Source organism: Cebus imitator, unplaced genomic scaffold (assembly GCF_001604975.1).
Source record: "Cebus imitator isolate Cc_AM_T3 unplaced genomic scaffold, Cebus_imitator-1.0 Scaffold226, whole genome shotgun sequence".
Lineage (NCBI taxonomy): Eukaryota > Metazoa > Chordata > Mammalia > Primates > Cebidae > Cebus > Cebus imitator.
In genome coordinates, this window is record NW_016107541.1 from 3,495,698 (window position 1) to 3,511,625 (window position 15,928).

The 15,928-nt window shown below is 45.2% G+C and overlaps 1 protein-coding gene across 1 annotated transcript in view; it reads right to left on the minus strand.

Annotated features, from left to right (window-relative positions):
• The window catches only part of CTNND2 (catenin delta 2), an 80,884-nt gene that overhangs the window by 21,044 nt on the left and 43,912 nt on the right, over positions 1-15,928 (minus strand). The window lies entirely within an intron of this gene.

A 15,928-nucleotide genomic window follows, 5' to 3' on the forward strand; every position in this document is an offset into this window, starting at 1 on the left:
GTTGTTCACTACTAAGTATGATGCTCGCTGTGTTTAATAGATTTTATTTTTATCAAAGTGACATGTTAAATAGTAGTAACATTATAGCTAAAGAAAAGCAGTCACCTGCTCCACCCCCAATTCCTATTGTACAGAGGCAACTGCTGTTAATTCTCTTAGCGTCTTTCTTTTTCCTGATAACATTTACACTTTTAAGATGTTCAATGCTTTGTTCTCTTGGGATTGTTCGGAGAATCTTGCCACATAGTTGGCACCTAGTAAGGAAACTGGGCAGTATCTTTTAAAATCATGCACCTCTAATTCTGGCTTATCCTACCAGTCAGGTAGAACAGGAATAATGAGAATTAGACACACACAGATTAGTCCCGGTGTATCTAATAAGAATTAGACAGGAACACGGAAATGAGCATGCATTTTGTTCTTTATTAACTTCTCATCTATTTACGTTTTCAACAATTCTTGATTGAGTTTTGAGCCCCTTAAAAGTCTAAATATTATCAGAATAAAAAGCTAAAAGAATTGAAAACAGGCACCGCTGTAAAGTGGGAAGCGGGGGTGGGGCACTGCCTGCTTTCCTTTGCTATAACGTCAATAGTATTGGACATACTACTCGGATGGAGATAAAATCAAATTAATGGATACTATTATCTCCATTCTACAGGCGGAACTGGAGCCTTTGAAAGTAAGTAGGCCACCCAAAGTCAAACAATACACGAGTTTCAAAAAACATATCAATACTAACATGTGGTATTCTAACAGGTGCTTGGAAGGAAAAACCAAGCAGGATTGGGGATAGAGGAGGGGGCAGGGATGGGAGAGTGTTGAGGAGGTGGGAGAGTGTGGTGGGGATGGAGGAAAGAGGGCAGGGACAGAGGAAGAGGGGCGGGGATGGAGGAGCAGGGCCGGGGATGGGTGAGTGTTGTGGGGACAAGAAGGGGGTTGGGGATGGAGGAAGGGGGGCGGGGGTGGAGGAGCAGGGGTGGGGATGGAGGAGTGATGTGGGAATGGAGGAGTGATGTGGGGATACAGAAGTAGGGGTGAGGACTCTGGCATCTCTATTTTGTGGAGTGGGGTCAGGGAGGTGCTGTCAGGAGCCTTAACATTGCAGCAGAACCTGGAAATGACAGTGAAGCAGACCCTGGGGACACAGATGGGGATTCCTAGCCGAGGGAAGAACAGATGTGGAGGACCTGGGTGGGAACTGGCTTCGTTGGTGTGAGAACAGTCTCCTGGGACTGAAGAGGAGTGAGCAAGGGGACAGGAAGACAGGAAACCTTTGAGTGTCCAGGACAGTCTGGGGAGGAGTAGCAGCAGCAAAGCCGCTTGGGAAGTCGCTCCCCTAGACAGAGGGGAGATGGCCCAGGCTTGGAGGATGCTGGTGCTGGGAAACGTGCAGATCTGGCATCCATGCCGGAGGGTTTGCTGGTGGCATGGCTACTGGTGTGGGAGAGAGGAAGCAAGCCTTACCACAATGCTTCTGGTGTGAACCACAGGGGCCTGAGGTGCCCTCCACGGAGACGGGAACAAGGGGAGGGAGGGAAGCAGCTTTAGGGAGTGTGACCAGAACTGCCTCGTTGGGACATATCGGTTACCGAAGAGGGACAGAGCATGAAGCAGGATCTGCAAACTGGAATCTCAGGGCCGGAGGGAGCATTTTGGACGTCAGCATATGGATATTATTCAAAGCAAAGAGAATGGATGCAGACATGAAAGTGAATGCTAATAAAGAACAGCAGAAGGCAGAGGCCGAGTGAACCTGGGGACATTCCAATACTGAGAGGGCGAAAAGAGTACAGGAAGCTTCAGAGGAGGCCCAGAAGGAACCGAGTGAGCTGCAGGGAGAACCAGGAGGGTGTGGTGAGACAGGAGAGTGGATGGGTGAGGAGGAGAAGGCCAAGAACTGCCCGGGGGTCTGGGGGCAAGCAGTCCTCCTGATGGGGACAGACGGGCTCTCCCTGGTCAGATGGGTAAATGTCTAACTCTAGTGGGCCCCAAAGATAATGAGAATTGATGAAGGGGAGACAGTGAGTACAGACAAGCCTTTGGCAAAGTTTTATTATAAAGGGAAGTGGAGAAATGGGCTTGAAGAGGGTGAGGGGAGAGATGTTTTCATAGATCCCCCAGAAGATACTGCAGCATTTCGTGTGCTGATGGGAATGACTCAACGCAGAGAAGAAAAAACCTGGGGACATAGGAGAGAACGGGAAAAATGGCAGGAAGAAAATTCTCAAGACAGAAAAGGTGGATAAAATAAAGTGAGCAGTGGGGTCACTGGCCACGGAAACAGAACAGGAGACAGTCAGACTGTGGCCATGGACATGGGAAGAGACGGGTTGATGGGGTGACAGGAAGGCTGTTCACTCTTGATTGTTTTTTTCTTTGCATTTTCTCAGGGAAAATGAGAAGTAAGGTCATCTGCTGAGAGTGAGGAAGGGTTGGAGCTTAGCGAATAGAGAGGAAAGGGGAAGGGAAGGGAGGAAGGAAGGGAAAGGGAAGGGAGGAAGGAAGGGGAAGGGAAGGGAGGAAGGAAGGGGAAGGGAAGGGAGGAAGGAAGGGGAAGGGAAGGGAGNAGGGAGGAAGGAAGGGGAAGGGAAGGGAGGAAGGAAGGGGAAGGGAAGGGAGGAAGGAGGGGGAAGGGAGGAAGGAAGGGAAAGGGAAGGGAGGAAGGAGGGGGAAGGGACCGGAGGAAGGAAGGGAAAGGGAAGGGAGGAAGGAGGGGGAAGGGAAGGGAGGAAGGAGGGGGAAGGGAAGGGAGGAAGGAGGGGGAAGGAGATGTGAATCGGTTCTTGAGTTGGGGAGGGGAGCAAGCTGACTGGCCAGGACTAGTGGCCCGGCTGTGGCCAGGGCTGGAGGCCGTGGCGATGGACTGAAAAGGAGCTGACTGGCCACATCCATGTGTGCCTCTGTCCAGCCACAGTCAGCTGCCCCAGGGCAGGTGTGGAGTGGGTAGAGTTGATGAGTCATCAGGCAACTTGGAGAGAGGAACAAGGGAATGTCACGGAAGCCCACGGAAGCTGAGCCTAGTAGGGAGGAAAACGTAGGTACTCGAGACCATATGGAGAGTGTAAATTGGTCAGGGTACTGGCGGCTTATGAGGGTCACAGGCTGCTGGGGGGATACTTCACAGGTGTCGAGGGTTTTCTTGAGGGAGGAGAGCAGGGATCCTTCTTGAAAGGGCAATGAAGAGGGAGCAAGAAGGACGACAGCTCCAAGAAGGATGCGTGCTCCACCTCCAGGGCCAGGGACATAAGGGAGGGAGGGAGGGAGGGAGGGAAGGCGGGTGGTAGATGAAACAGCCCTCGAGGGGGGTCAGAGGGGGTAGTGTCCTCAGGGCCGCTGATGTCAGACAGACACGAGATGAGCAGAAGGGGAGCTGCGCAATGGACGCAGGGGATTTTGCTGATCTTTAACCACAGGTTAAAGAAAGAAAAGACGTGGGAGGTGGACAGAAGACAGGTGGAATATATGGGGGATAACTGGCTGCTCAGAGCCTTCGATCCAGGGGTCCAGGTCATGATGGTCATCCCAGGAGGCTTGGGTGATTAGTGAGTTAAGGTAATGAGGATGAAGCGTGTAAGGTGCAAATAAATGCCTCCTTAGGGAAGGGTGGGGGTGTGTCACAGAACGAGCAGATATGACGGCAGGATACGATGCCTCCACTGGAGTTCTGTGGGTTTCTCTGAAATCTTCTGGAGGGTGGCGGCCAACACAGAGGGGGAGCAGTCTTACCAAAGACACGTGCAGGGCGGAAGACATCTCAAAAATGTATGTGTCCGCTACTTATGTGGGAGAATGATTAAAAAAGAATTTCTAAAAAATCATTTTTTTTAATTGGAATCCAAAGTCCTGCACAGGCTGAGTGTGTTAAAAAATCTTTGTCTTTGGAAGGAAATGCTTTGTAGATGACAAAACTCCCAAATAGGACCAAATGGGGACAGATCATTTTATGTTTGTCTCATTGCAATGTAGAAGGTATGCTTTGGGATTCCAAGTAGTGGCTCGGGACAAAACCTTGGCTTGTTTGGTTACGAATGTGATGATATTCTATGTGGTATTAAAGGTGAACAAGGTACTTTACAATATGAATATTGGCTAAACATTTAATATGTTCTAAGACCTAAGGACACATTAGACGTGAATGTGGCACAACTGCAGGACGGGTTTTCCTTGGCGAGACATCAGTACATTAGTTAACACTGCTCTCTTATGCAGCAATTCAGATTTCACGATGTTTAGACTATATTGCAGCCATTCAACTACTTACATTTCTGGAAATGTCAGAAAAGTGAAAGTGATGACAAAATTGATTACAAAGGAATTCTTATATGGATGCACCCAAAAAAGTTCAAATCCTTCATAAGATCCAATATGGAAAATGCGAATGCCTGGCAGAAGTGTGGTCCCGCAGGTAACCTGTCTGTGGGTGATGGGGTTAGCATACACCTGACGGCGATGACAGCGGAGTGTGGTGGGAGAAACAGAGAAGCAGCTCCTGAATCAGACCCCTCTGAGGATGGCCAGGGACAGCACACCTATGGGTACAGGCACTTTGACTGGAGGGGAGAAGGGAGCTTAAGGAACGGGGCAGAGCAGAAACCCAATAAAGGTCTTTGTTAGAGCTGTTTCCCAAGCCACAGCACAGGAGCCTAAGGAGGAACAGGATACCTTCTACACTGCAGTGAGACAAACATAAAATCTGCGTGCTGTGAGAAGAGGTGATCCTCTCCATCTTCCCTCTCTCATTCATTGATGCAGAGCGAAGGCTCCAGTGCCAAACTGCAGAACTGCAACACTGCTGCACTCAACAACGCCAGAAAGGACTTTAAAATTTTAGTTCTGATGCCACATACAGTCGGCCCTTTGTATCTGTGGGTTCCACACCTATGGATTTCACCAACTTACGATGGAAAATATTCCAAAAAAATTGTCTATACTGAACACGTACATGTTGCTTTTTCTTGTCATCATTCCCTAAACAGTGTGAGTACTTACATAGCACATTGTATTAACGTTACGTAAGTAATCTAGAAATGATTTAAAGTTTACAGGAAAATGTGTGTAGGTTACATGCAAATACTGCACCATTTTATTAACACAAGAAGGACTTGATCATCTACAAATTCTGGTATCCTTGGGAGGTCCTGTAACAAATCTCCCAGATATAGAGGAGCAGCTGCCAAATGTCATGGAAACTTGTAGAACATTGGATGCTAGAGACCAGGGTGCACCTGGTTCATGGTATAGATCAATCAACACCCATGACAAACATGTTACGTGGAATACTTAGCTACCTTGAGCTCATGGCCTTCCAGGTCTTTTTTTTTTTTTTTTTTTTTTTTTTTTTTTTTGAGATGGAGTCTTGCTTCTTCTCCCAGGCTGGAGTGCAATGGTATGATCTTGGCTCATGGCAACCTCTGTCACCCAGTTTCAAGCAATTCTCCTACCTCAGCCTCCTAAGCAGCTGGGATTACAGGTACCCCACCAGCATGCCCAGCTAATCTTTGTATTTTTAGTAGAGACAGGGTTTCACCATGTTGGCCAGGCTGGTCTCAAACTCCTGACCTCAAGTGATCTGCCCGCCTCAGCCTCCCAAAGTGCTGGGATTATAGGCATTAGCCATCATGCCTGGCCCCACATCTTTTATTGTATAAAATATTTAGTCATTCAATTAAAAATGTTTTGCTTTTTAAATAAGAAGGGAAATGAAGATACAGATTCTTCGGGAAAGTTATTGCTCAGCTGACATTCCTCCTATTCCACTGGCCATGTGCATTTTCGTTATCTATCCAGCTAGAATCAACCTATCATTCATTCATTCACTTCCCACTGTCACTCAGAAAGGCTTGGAGGTGGTTCACAGAAATGCAAACAACTGGGGCACATATATTTTCAATCATTATTTGCCTCTTTAATCACTATTTTTTCTTGTTAAAATATTAACTCATTGTAGGTCAGAGACTTTGTGAATTCTGTCGTATCGGGCATTCCACCCTGGCTCCTCTTTGCACCACCTGTACAACTCATAGGGATTAGGAAAGAAAGCTCAGGGAAGAAGCAGGGAGAATGAAGAGTTACTGTGGTAATGGGGGAAGGGCCGTGAGTCCTTCCCATTGATGACAAGGAGCTCTTTTACTATCTGCTGTTCACCTTCAACAGAATGACCCAGAAGTTTTGCCCTTCAGCCCAGGATCCAGCTAAGCTGTCAAAAATGTGATATGATATCTGTGCCTCAAATTGGTTTTTATTTTTAACACATTAAACTTAAAACTGGAGGTCGTTAAATAGTTCCAAGTATATAGAGATAGAAATCCAAAAAAGAACATGAGTTCAAAGTCACTGAACTTTAAATTGCCACCAGGGACAATCTGATTTTCTTTGTCTTACACCCTTTAGCTGTCCTTCCCTACTTACAGCCTCTGAAAGTTTCCAATGTGTTTCTTATGAAACTGTATTATTTCCCAAAGCTACGATAATCCACATGGGCATTTCCCATGGTTCAGAGGGCATGAGAGTCAGGCCATCGGTCTTCACTGTATTTCTAGGACGTGGTCAGTCTGTTTAGTTGATACAGGTCTTCTTTTTACGGATATCGAGGGCCCTGAATTTATACCATTCTCCATTTTATATTTTTGAACATCCTGTAAACGTCGCCAAGAAGAATGTATTACTAGAGAGACTTCTACTAAGGGTTTGAATGAGGGGACTAAGTAGGTCTCATTCAGACTGGTCTACAAGAGGTTAGGATAACACACTCGAGCCATAGCTTCTTATTCTAGAAACTGTGCACTACATTCCGTTCAGATGGGCACAGGAGCTGGGTAGGTTTGTCTGCAGAGGATGAGCGAGAACTGTCTGTCATGGTTCAAAACTGTTCTCATGAGTATCGTTTCACTACCTGACTTGCTGACCCTGGGGGTCTCAGCAGATAGAGAGGTGGAATCAGAGAGCCGTCAGGAGTTGGCCCTTTTCTCCCAATTACTGGTAAGCTCTGTCTCAGCTTCTTTTCTGCACATTAAGGGCAAAGTGACTCATCAGCTTGGGGAGTTTTAAAAATACTAATGCCAGGGCTCCAGCCCTGAGGTTCATTTTAGAGTATTCTGGGTAGGGCCTGAGTATCCTTATTTTCAAAAGCTCCACCCCTCCCCCAAATTGATGCTAATGAACAGTCAGGGCTGTGAACCATTGGCCTGGGGTTTCTTTGCATAGGCGTCAGTGACAAGTTGGGGTACATTTTTAAAGTGCTAAACACCAGGAGGCCCTTCAGTCTCCATTTCCAAGGTTGACTTCTATAGTAACAAAATAGGTTAAAATCTCAGGCCGGAGAGGGATGCCGCACCCACTGAGCGCCAATCACACCTGATCACCCAGTATGCAGATTATGAGATTCCATTTCACACATCCCCACCTGGGATCAGGCAGCTCGGTGACACGGCAGGGCACCTTGCGTTTTTCTGCCTGTCAAACCTTATCCTGCTTGGTTCTGTATTACACAAACAGGAGGCAGGCAATGCATGTTCATCCAATGACTACTGCCAAATAAATGATGCCACCCTGGTTTAAGGGGAGCTTTCAGTAATGCGACCAGTTTTATTTCCATGATATTAATACAATGCTTTTCGTCACGCTACAGACCTTTGCAAGCCAGTCTGTCTACCTAGCTGTGAGGCAGCAAGGGTGCCTCATTTATCTCTGAAGCCCTGGTACCTAGCATAGTGCCTGGAGCACAGAGGTGTCTAATAGTGCTAGCTGGAGTTAATGATTTAAGATGACAGTGTTAATTATTGTAAAATGAAATGATAATCAATTTCACAGGTGTTATAGCTAGCATCCACAGTTCTTACACTCTATTCTATAACAAATAAATATAATCAGAGCCTTAGAACCTTTTTCTTTTAATTGTAGCTCAGAGTAACTTCATCAGAATCGTCTGCTGTTGGTAGATCTTTTATGACACACTCGCAACTGTGCTAAAGGTAGTGTTGGCTTAGGTAAAACAGTACCTAATGATAATCACAAAAAAGTGGCCTTGGGTTTGCCTGCTCTATTTTAAGTGGTAATTTCTCTCCGCTGACCATGTTTCAGTGTGAGGTATATATAACTACCTCCTCTTTAACCGGTCTGGAAAATAATTTTGAAGCATCATTATCTTTGCCACCTCTGTCCCCTGGATGGGTGCTGACTCAGTCGGAGCACACAGCTTGTCCCTCCATCCCAGGGCTTCTAGCTCCATGGAGCTCAGAATACATAGGTACTTGCCCGTGGCAAATGCATTCAGTTTCCTCCCAAACACAGATCCTTAGGAGAATCAGGAAACAGGATTAAAAAGGAGAGTATATTACCGTTCTCATTAGCTATGCCCCAATTTCTTTTATGGCTGGGTACAGCAGTCCACACCTGCTTCCAGAATGTGCCCATTAAACCGAAGGGGTTGGTTTCTGGAGGGGTCACCTTGTGGGAATATTATTGGGCAGGGAACAGTGATGACCAGTCAGTCGGTGCTCCAGAAAGCATGCAGAGCATGTCAACAAGAGGGTAGAGAATATTTACATGTGATGGAATGAGAATGACCCACGTGCTCAAACTATGAAGGGACATCCTGCCATTGTGAGTTGAGCAGGTAAGAGCACCCACTTCTGCTGAATCACAAAAAGGATGGAGAAGGATACTCCTTGATGGAGGAGGAGGGAAGGGGATTAGGGAGAGAAGTTGCCTTATTCCATGCAATAGAGTTTAGAGAGAAGGTGGGAGGGGAGAGGGAATATTTCAAGGGCTGCTCAAATGAAGGTTTAGTGGATTTGGTGATTACAGGGAGAAAAAAACTGTCTAAATACCAAATCCTCAGTAATGTGCTTTAGCAGACGAGATTTTGCAGAAAATGGAATTTTGAGTTATGCATATGGTAGCCTCTGACTCCTGCTCCTGGAAGACACCTTTTAGAAACTTGACTTTAGTGGGGTGGAGCGTGACCCGTGAATACCCGCAGCTGTGATGATATAGTCAATGTTGATGTTCCTATTGATAATTTTGTTTCCAAAGAGAGTTTTGGAAGCTTTGTCTTCTATACATAGAAGTTATATTCATCAACTATTTTCTTATAAGAGACTTCTCTGACCCAGGAGCTTCAACAAATAATTAACTTTGAAAATGAACAATGGTTTATTTCTACTGGGGATATTAATTGGAACCCAAAATAATTACTAGGACACTGCTGGCCCATGTATGGCCTTTTTCTCCCTGTTTTTTAAACAGTTCTGGAACTTTCTTAATCTAGTAAGATTTATTTGGCCTCTACACGAGGAATCCTCAGTGGGCATATGCAGACTACTTGGTACTGAAGTAACTAACACAAGTTTTTCACCTTAGCTGTCCTTGAAGGCTCTACAGCCCAGAAAGCTTGTCAATTCTAATTTTTTTTTGAGTGACTTGAGATATAAAGAAAAGTGTCGTGAAAATCTGTAGGGCTTTTAGCAACCCAAGCTCACCCATGCATCAGCCTGCAACACGTGGAGCTTGGTACTTACACTCACAAGGAAGACTGCTTCACTGGGGACCTATTTTTCAAAGGAAAGTCAAAACAGAAATCATTGCCTTAGCTAGCCAGCTAAGATATTAATGCTCATGTATCAGAAATTTCATTGTTCAAAATTGTACCAGGTTTCCAGTCATTTTTGAGTAGAATAAACCTATTAATGTAATCACATTAAGCAGAGAATGAAAAGATTTCAAATTAGTGGATTTATACATACACATCCTTCTTATTTTCAGAAAAGGTATTAAATACAATAAACTGGAGGCAGAATATTTGGATGCACCGTCTGTGTGACTGAAGACCAAGTCATATTTTGCTTAACTACAAAACCTTCCACTTCTCTCTGCTGTAATAAAACAAGCTTCCACCTCTTTTTAAGGAAAACTGTTTGTTAAAGGTTCATTAAAACTAACTCCATCAACAATTCCAAAAGCTATTAGAGTTAAATATTTAAACTAAATTTTAAGGGCCAAAAGGGAGTATTTGCAGTTTAATGTACAAATAAATACTATCTGACATACTAGTTGGCTTCATTAGTTTGTTTCAGCTGTGTTGCTTCTAATGAAATTTAATTAAATTGATTTGACTACTTAAAGGTACAGTACATAGGAACATAAGGATCTTGTGCAATACCATCTTTTAAAAGCAAACACTGTGTAAATCTGTCTGAGGAATTCAATTTACTGCTACTGAGTTAATTCTAAAGAACCAATGTAACCAAGAAGATGTGAAAAGCTGGAAAAAATATATATGATTTAGTAGAAGAAAGTATACCATTGTTAACTGCCAGGGGTTAATAGGTACCAATGGAATGCACAAAAACAAAACAAAGAAATGAAAACACTTGGGAAATTGAAATAAGACTGAATCAGCCCTCTTACCTCCCTGGCTTTGCTTCTGAGGCCTTAAAATGAAGATCTGACTTGGATGAGCTTTACCAATGTCCTCCGTGTTTCAATTAGTACTGCCAAGTGAAATTCAGGATAAAACTAAACAGTCCAGTCTTCAGATTTAGGAATCCAAATGTCTAGCTTCTGATGTGTCATTTGAGCATTTGAACAGTCAGCTATTTTACACATATACTCATCATTGGTGAACAAATTCAAAGATTACCCTCGGTCTCAACGTCAGGTTCTCTGTATTCCCATCCACTTCAAAATGCTCCTGACAATGTGAATGGAAGCAGAGTCACTGAACACGCCCTCTGCTAGGCTTACACTCTGGAGTAGCTACACCGGTGCTTTTATTCAGTAAAAATTAGCAAGTAAATAGCATCGTGCTGGGCACAGGGCAAGAACAAAGAAAGAGAACAGCATGGCTGTTGAGGGGCAGATGGAGGAGAGGCAGGTGTTCAAAACATGATCACATCGACAGTCATGCTGTAAGAGCCAAGAAGGAAAAGTTCAGGTTATTGGGAAGGACTGCTATTAGCCTTAGAGAGCTGGGGAAGTCAGGGAGGTTTTCTGGAGGGGGTTATAGTTAAACTGGAGCAGCAATAACCAGTTTAACTGGTTATTAACTGGTTATCTCCCTCCAGCTTGGAGGGAGAGAAGGGGAGGCATCACTGGCTAAGGGATTGACCCGTGCCCAGGCAATGCCAAGGCTCTCTGTGGAAACAGCTTTGTGCCTGCAGAGGAAGAGCAAAGGGAAGCAGGAACAGTGTGGCTGAGGCAGAGCGGAGGGAAGTGAGTGCAGGGAGGTGAGCAGGACTTTGTGAGAAACTGGAAGGCACTGAAGTATTTTAATCAGGAGAATGGCAAGGTCAGATCTGGATTTTTAAAAGTATATTCTGAATGCTTAATGGAAAATAGAACGAAGATGGTAACATTGATTACAGAAAACCAGTTAGGCAGTAATTGTACCAGGACCCAGGACAGGTGATGGGAGATATAGTTGGGTATGGGAGATTTTTAGGAAATATATCATCAGGGTTTGCTTAAAAATCGAGTGGAGATAAGAAAGAAGGAGGTATTAATTGGATGACTCTCAGATTTCTAAAAAGAACAACAAGGTGGGTTGGGTGCGACTTCCTGAGATGGGCAACCGTGGAAAAAGAATGGATCTGGGGAAGACACTGAGAACTCAGCACTGGACGTATTGACGTTAGAGCTGATGAGCTATCTAAGTGCAGATGTCGTGTGGATAGGTGTATGGATGAGCTCAGTGTTCGACAGTGAAGACCAGATAGAGAAATAAATGTGGATACAAACTGGTCTTCAAATGCATTTAAAAACCACAGGGGCAGATGAGATAATCTACATCAGCAAGTATAAGGTCCCAAACAAGGATGCCGCAGGGAAGACCAGGAATAGGATGTTGGCAAAAAAGACTTGAGAAGGGGCGGTTTGCCAGGTAGAGAAAAATAAGAGTAGTGACAAGGAAGCCCGGGAGGAGGCTGTTTAGCAGAGGAAGATGTGTCAGGGTCTCTCCAGTCCATGTCCTTCTCTTCCTGGATACCCATCGAGACCATACATCCCAGCCTCTTCTGCCATGTGGCCACCTTTCACACCCACACGATGGAGATCTAGCCAACAGAGGTGAGGCAATGGGCATGTGAGTTGCTAGGTATGGCTGCAGGCCTTACGGTGTGCCAGAGCCACAGATGGAAGGAGGAGTCTGCGTCCTGAGTGCCAACATGGAGAAGAGCTGACCTGTCCCCTTGAACATCTGCAGTCCAGGATGACTACAGGAGCAAGAAAATAAACTTTCACGTAGTTGGATCATTAGATGTTTCAGTTTGCGCGTTACAGTGGGGAGCCCCACCTAAGGCACACAGGCAACGAGACTCGATGGACGCTGCCATTAGGAGCCCGTTCCATGGAGGCGTAAGGACTGACTGCCAGGGGTGAATGAGTACAACAGAAAGTGAGAAAGGCATCACGAATGAACTCCAACCTTCCTAGAAGCCGCTTTGTGAAGGCTGGACCATGGGGGAGCAGAAAGTGAGAAGGCGGAAGATGGAGAAGGACAGGGAGAGGACATTTCTCAAACACTTTCAGACAGAAGCACGAAGAGCATGTGTATCTCTAGGGGAAGAATGACCAGAGGGAGAAAATGAAGAAACAGGAAGGGGAAAACAGACAATACCAGGAGAAAATGAGGCCTGGACCATAAATAGGGAATACATATGTGTGCATATACATATTATATATATATATATATATATATATAATATATATTTATATTTTATAAAAGAACCCAATAAAATTAAGCATAAAGTGAAACATTCAAGAAATAATTGCTAAAATGCAGGCCACTGTGTAATTGGGGAAAGGTAACCCAATATGGACCCAATTCAGAATTTCCAGAACCTAGAAGGGAGCGGAGGAAATAGCAGGTGCTCAGTAAATATGCACTGAATGAATGAACAAATGTTAAGTTACTAGGCGTGGCCACTGGGTGGTAGGATTGACAGGACTGCTCTAAGAGGAATCACATGGTATTAAGGAGAATAAGAAAATGGGGGTACTGTTGCACAGACTGGCATAGAGAAAGACCCAGTTGATGCATAGTTTTATTTTATGCTACATATTTTACCAGTGGTCAGTCTGTCACCCGGTTAAATGGAGCGCTGGTGGTGAGGACGGCATGAACGGCTCTCTCAGAGCAGGACACGGGAACTGTGAGTTCACCCAGCTTTAACCTTGGGAACTGCTGGCAGCTTGTCACAGGCACAGGGTCACAGCCAGAAGCATCTGAGACAGTTCCACATTCTGTGACCTCACTTCTTCCCTTGGTTGTTGCCAGTGTTCTTAGATTGTTCTAGCTACAAAACAGCGTCTGAAAACGTACAGTTCTCTTTCCATCGACCTGGCCTCCACTGCATAGGGCAATGGAGTCGTGGACGTGGGGTTGTTTTCAAGGTTGGAGCCTATTGGCAATTACCGTAGAAGTATTTCTAATGAAATGACAGCACTGTGGGATCTCCCAAGAATGTGGCTTTTATAACAACCGGGCACAGATACTCAAAAGGAGCCTTGGTGCTGGTGCACACATAGCGAGGATGTCCGGGGAATGAACATCTCCGTCATAGCCTTTTCTTCACTCTCACACCCTGTAATAGAAACTCTGCTTTTCAGTTAACCCCTAGAGAGGGATCGTGGGTGGCCACTTGACTAAGAACTGGAAGTATTCACAAAGGCATGTCTAAAAAAAAAAAAAACCGCATGCCCTCCCTGGCTCTTTTCCATTCCAATTGTTTGTAACGTGGGCAGGCTGATACTCAATGTGCATAACACAGATGAGGGCCACACTCCAGAGGTGATGAAAATGGAGTTAGGAGGAGCTGAAGCCCTGGCTCTGGCAGGTGTTATATTAGATTTCGACCATTATGCTCAGGATTTTATGTGAGAGGGAGTTGGAGGCTGAATAATGCTGCCTTCCCCATAAAAGATATCACCACCCTAAGTCCCGGAACCAGTGAATATGGTACCTTAAATGGCCAAAGGGACTTTGCAGATGTGATGAAGTTAAAGACCTTGAAAGGGGGAGATCATTCTGAATATCCCAGTAGGCCCAATATAATCTCAAAGGTTGTTCCTTATAAGAGGGACTCGGGGGGCTTACAGAGCAGGCAGTACAGTGTTGGAAGCAGAGAAGTTTCAAAGATGCTGCACTGCTGCTTCTGATGGTGGAGGAGGAGGAGACCACCAGCCAGGGAATGCAGGCAGCCTTTAGAATCTGGAAAAGGCAAGGAAACATTCTCTAGAGAACTTGTAGATGATTAAATACTGGTGATAAGGTACTATGCCAGGATGTTAACGTAATTTCCTTATGCCTCTGTTCTGGCTAAGGTCCCAAGCAAGGCAAAAAATAATAGATGCCCCCTTGCCCCACTTTCTCAAAGTGTTATACCATCCACTCAGGGTCGCAAAAGTGGTGGACAAAATAGGGTTCTGCAGTATTAGCATATGACCCAACTGCAGATTATGTAAGATAGGGTGAGGGTGGAAGTGGCTGGTGGTGAGAGCTTCCTTGGAAGTAATCAATTGGTTGGGGATTCCTCATCTTCCCTCTCCTGAAGCCCAGGGAATGAACTGTGTAAAGAGATTCACCATGAGCTCCCGGAAGTTGCGGGGCCTGATGTGTTCAGCGGCACTAGCAGGGCAATACAGAGGTTCAGGTTCAATGGACCATGGAGCCATGAAATTTCAGGCCCACCCACGGCATGGGCCCCTTCCAAGGTCTGTACCTAATTTATATTCATAAAGTGTACTCTTCTTCTTAAATAGGACTTCCAAAACAACAAAAGCTACAGGGGCACAACATCTGCATCTTCCCTGGTCTGTGTGTAGTCCGAGGCCAATTGAGAATTCTGAGGCAGATAGTTGAGGAGGCCAGGTATCCCTAGTTGGGAAGTCCCTGGTTGCAGGGTGGTACTTCTGTCCCCACGAGAGATGGAGGTAGCCAGCAGACATCTCCCATGGGCAGGGTATACCGGAGCCAAGATATAACCAAGTTGGCCAGGTTCTGTTCTCCTCTCCTTGAGTCCCCTTTCCCACTTAGCTCAACCTGCTTGGGAGGCAATGAGACAGGGGAAGACACAACGTATGAGAAGGGAAGGGAGAGGAGATGGGGGGAAGAGAGAAGAAACTGATCTTGCTGTCTCTCATGCACACTGAGTTCTCATTGACGTGATAACGCCCAGTCTGCTGGATCCACCAGAGAAACAGGGAGTAAGTTTGAGTTAATTGCCACAAAGTAAGGAAGAAGAATGGATGTGGACTTAGATTAAGCTTACTGAGTTTCTAGCTCCTGATCCAGTCAGTCCTTTGATTCTGCCTTTTGTCTCTGGGGTATTTTCATAGGTTTTGCTTCAAAATGTTACCAGTGAAGCCTTGTGAAAGGGGGGAATTACAGAGGAAGCGTTTAGTTTGGGTACACAGTTTAGTTCCTGCTACACAGGATTTCCCCTGACTTGGGGATGTATCCCAGCAGCAGCTGTAACTTAGTCACTTCTGGTTTAGAAACTGCCATGTGCATTGATTTCCACTTTTGCACCATTGATTTTTGCTTCTGTTCCCATTTATGCCTTTGCTTTTGGACAGCTATCACATGATGAGTGTCTGAGAATTGTCTCAGAGAGGTCAGGAGACCTCGTGAAGAAAGACCTTCTTTGTCGATTCCAAACATCAACAAGTAAACGTCCAGATTTATAGCGGAGACAGTGCGGTAGCTGAATTTAACCTTAGCCTTTTTGTTTCCTACCCTAACTTGACATCAAGTAATTTAGAAAAGAAAGAACTTGAGGAGCTACAATTGCAAACCTTGGGGACACTAGCCTTGGGTTGTTTTAAAATCTGGCCAAAAGTCCTTATATTCTTCCAATAATCTCTGGTTGAAGAATTTTCCAGCACAGTAGAAAGATTAATAAATTCCCAGTAAGCAATTTCCTTGATA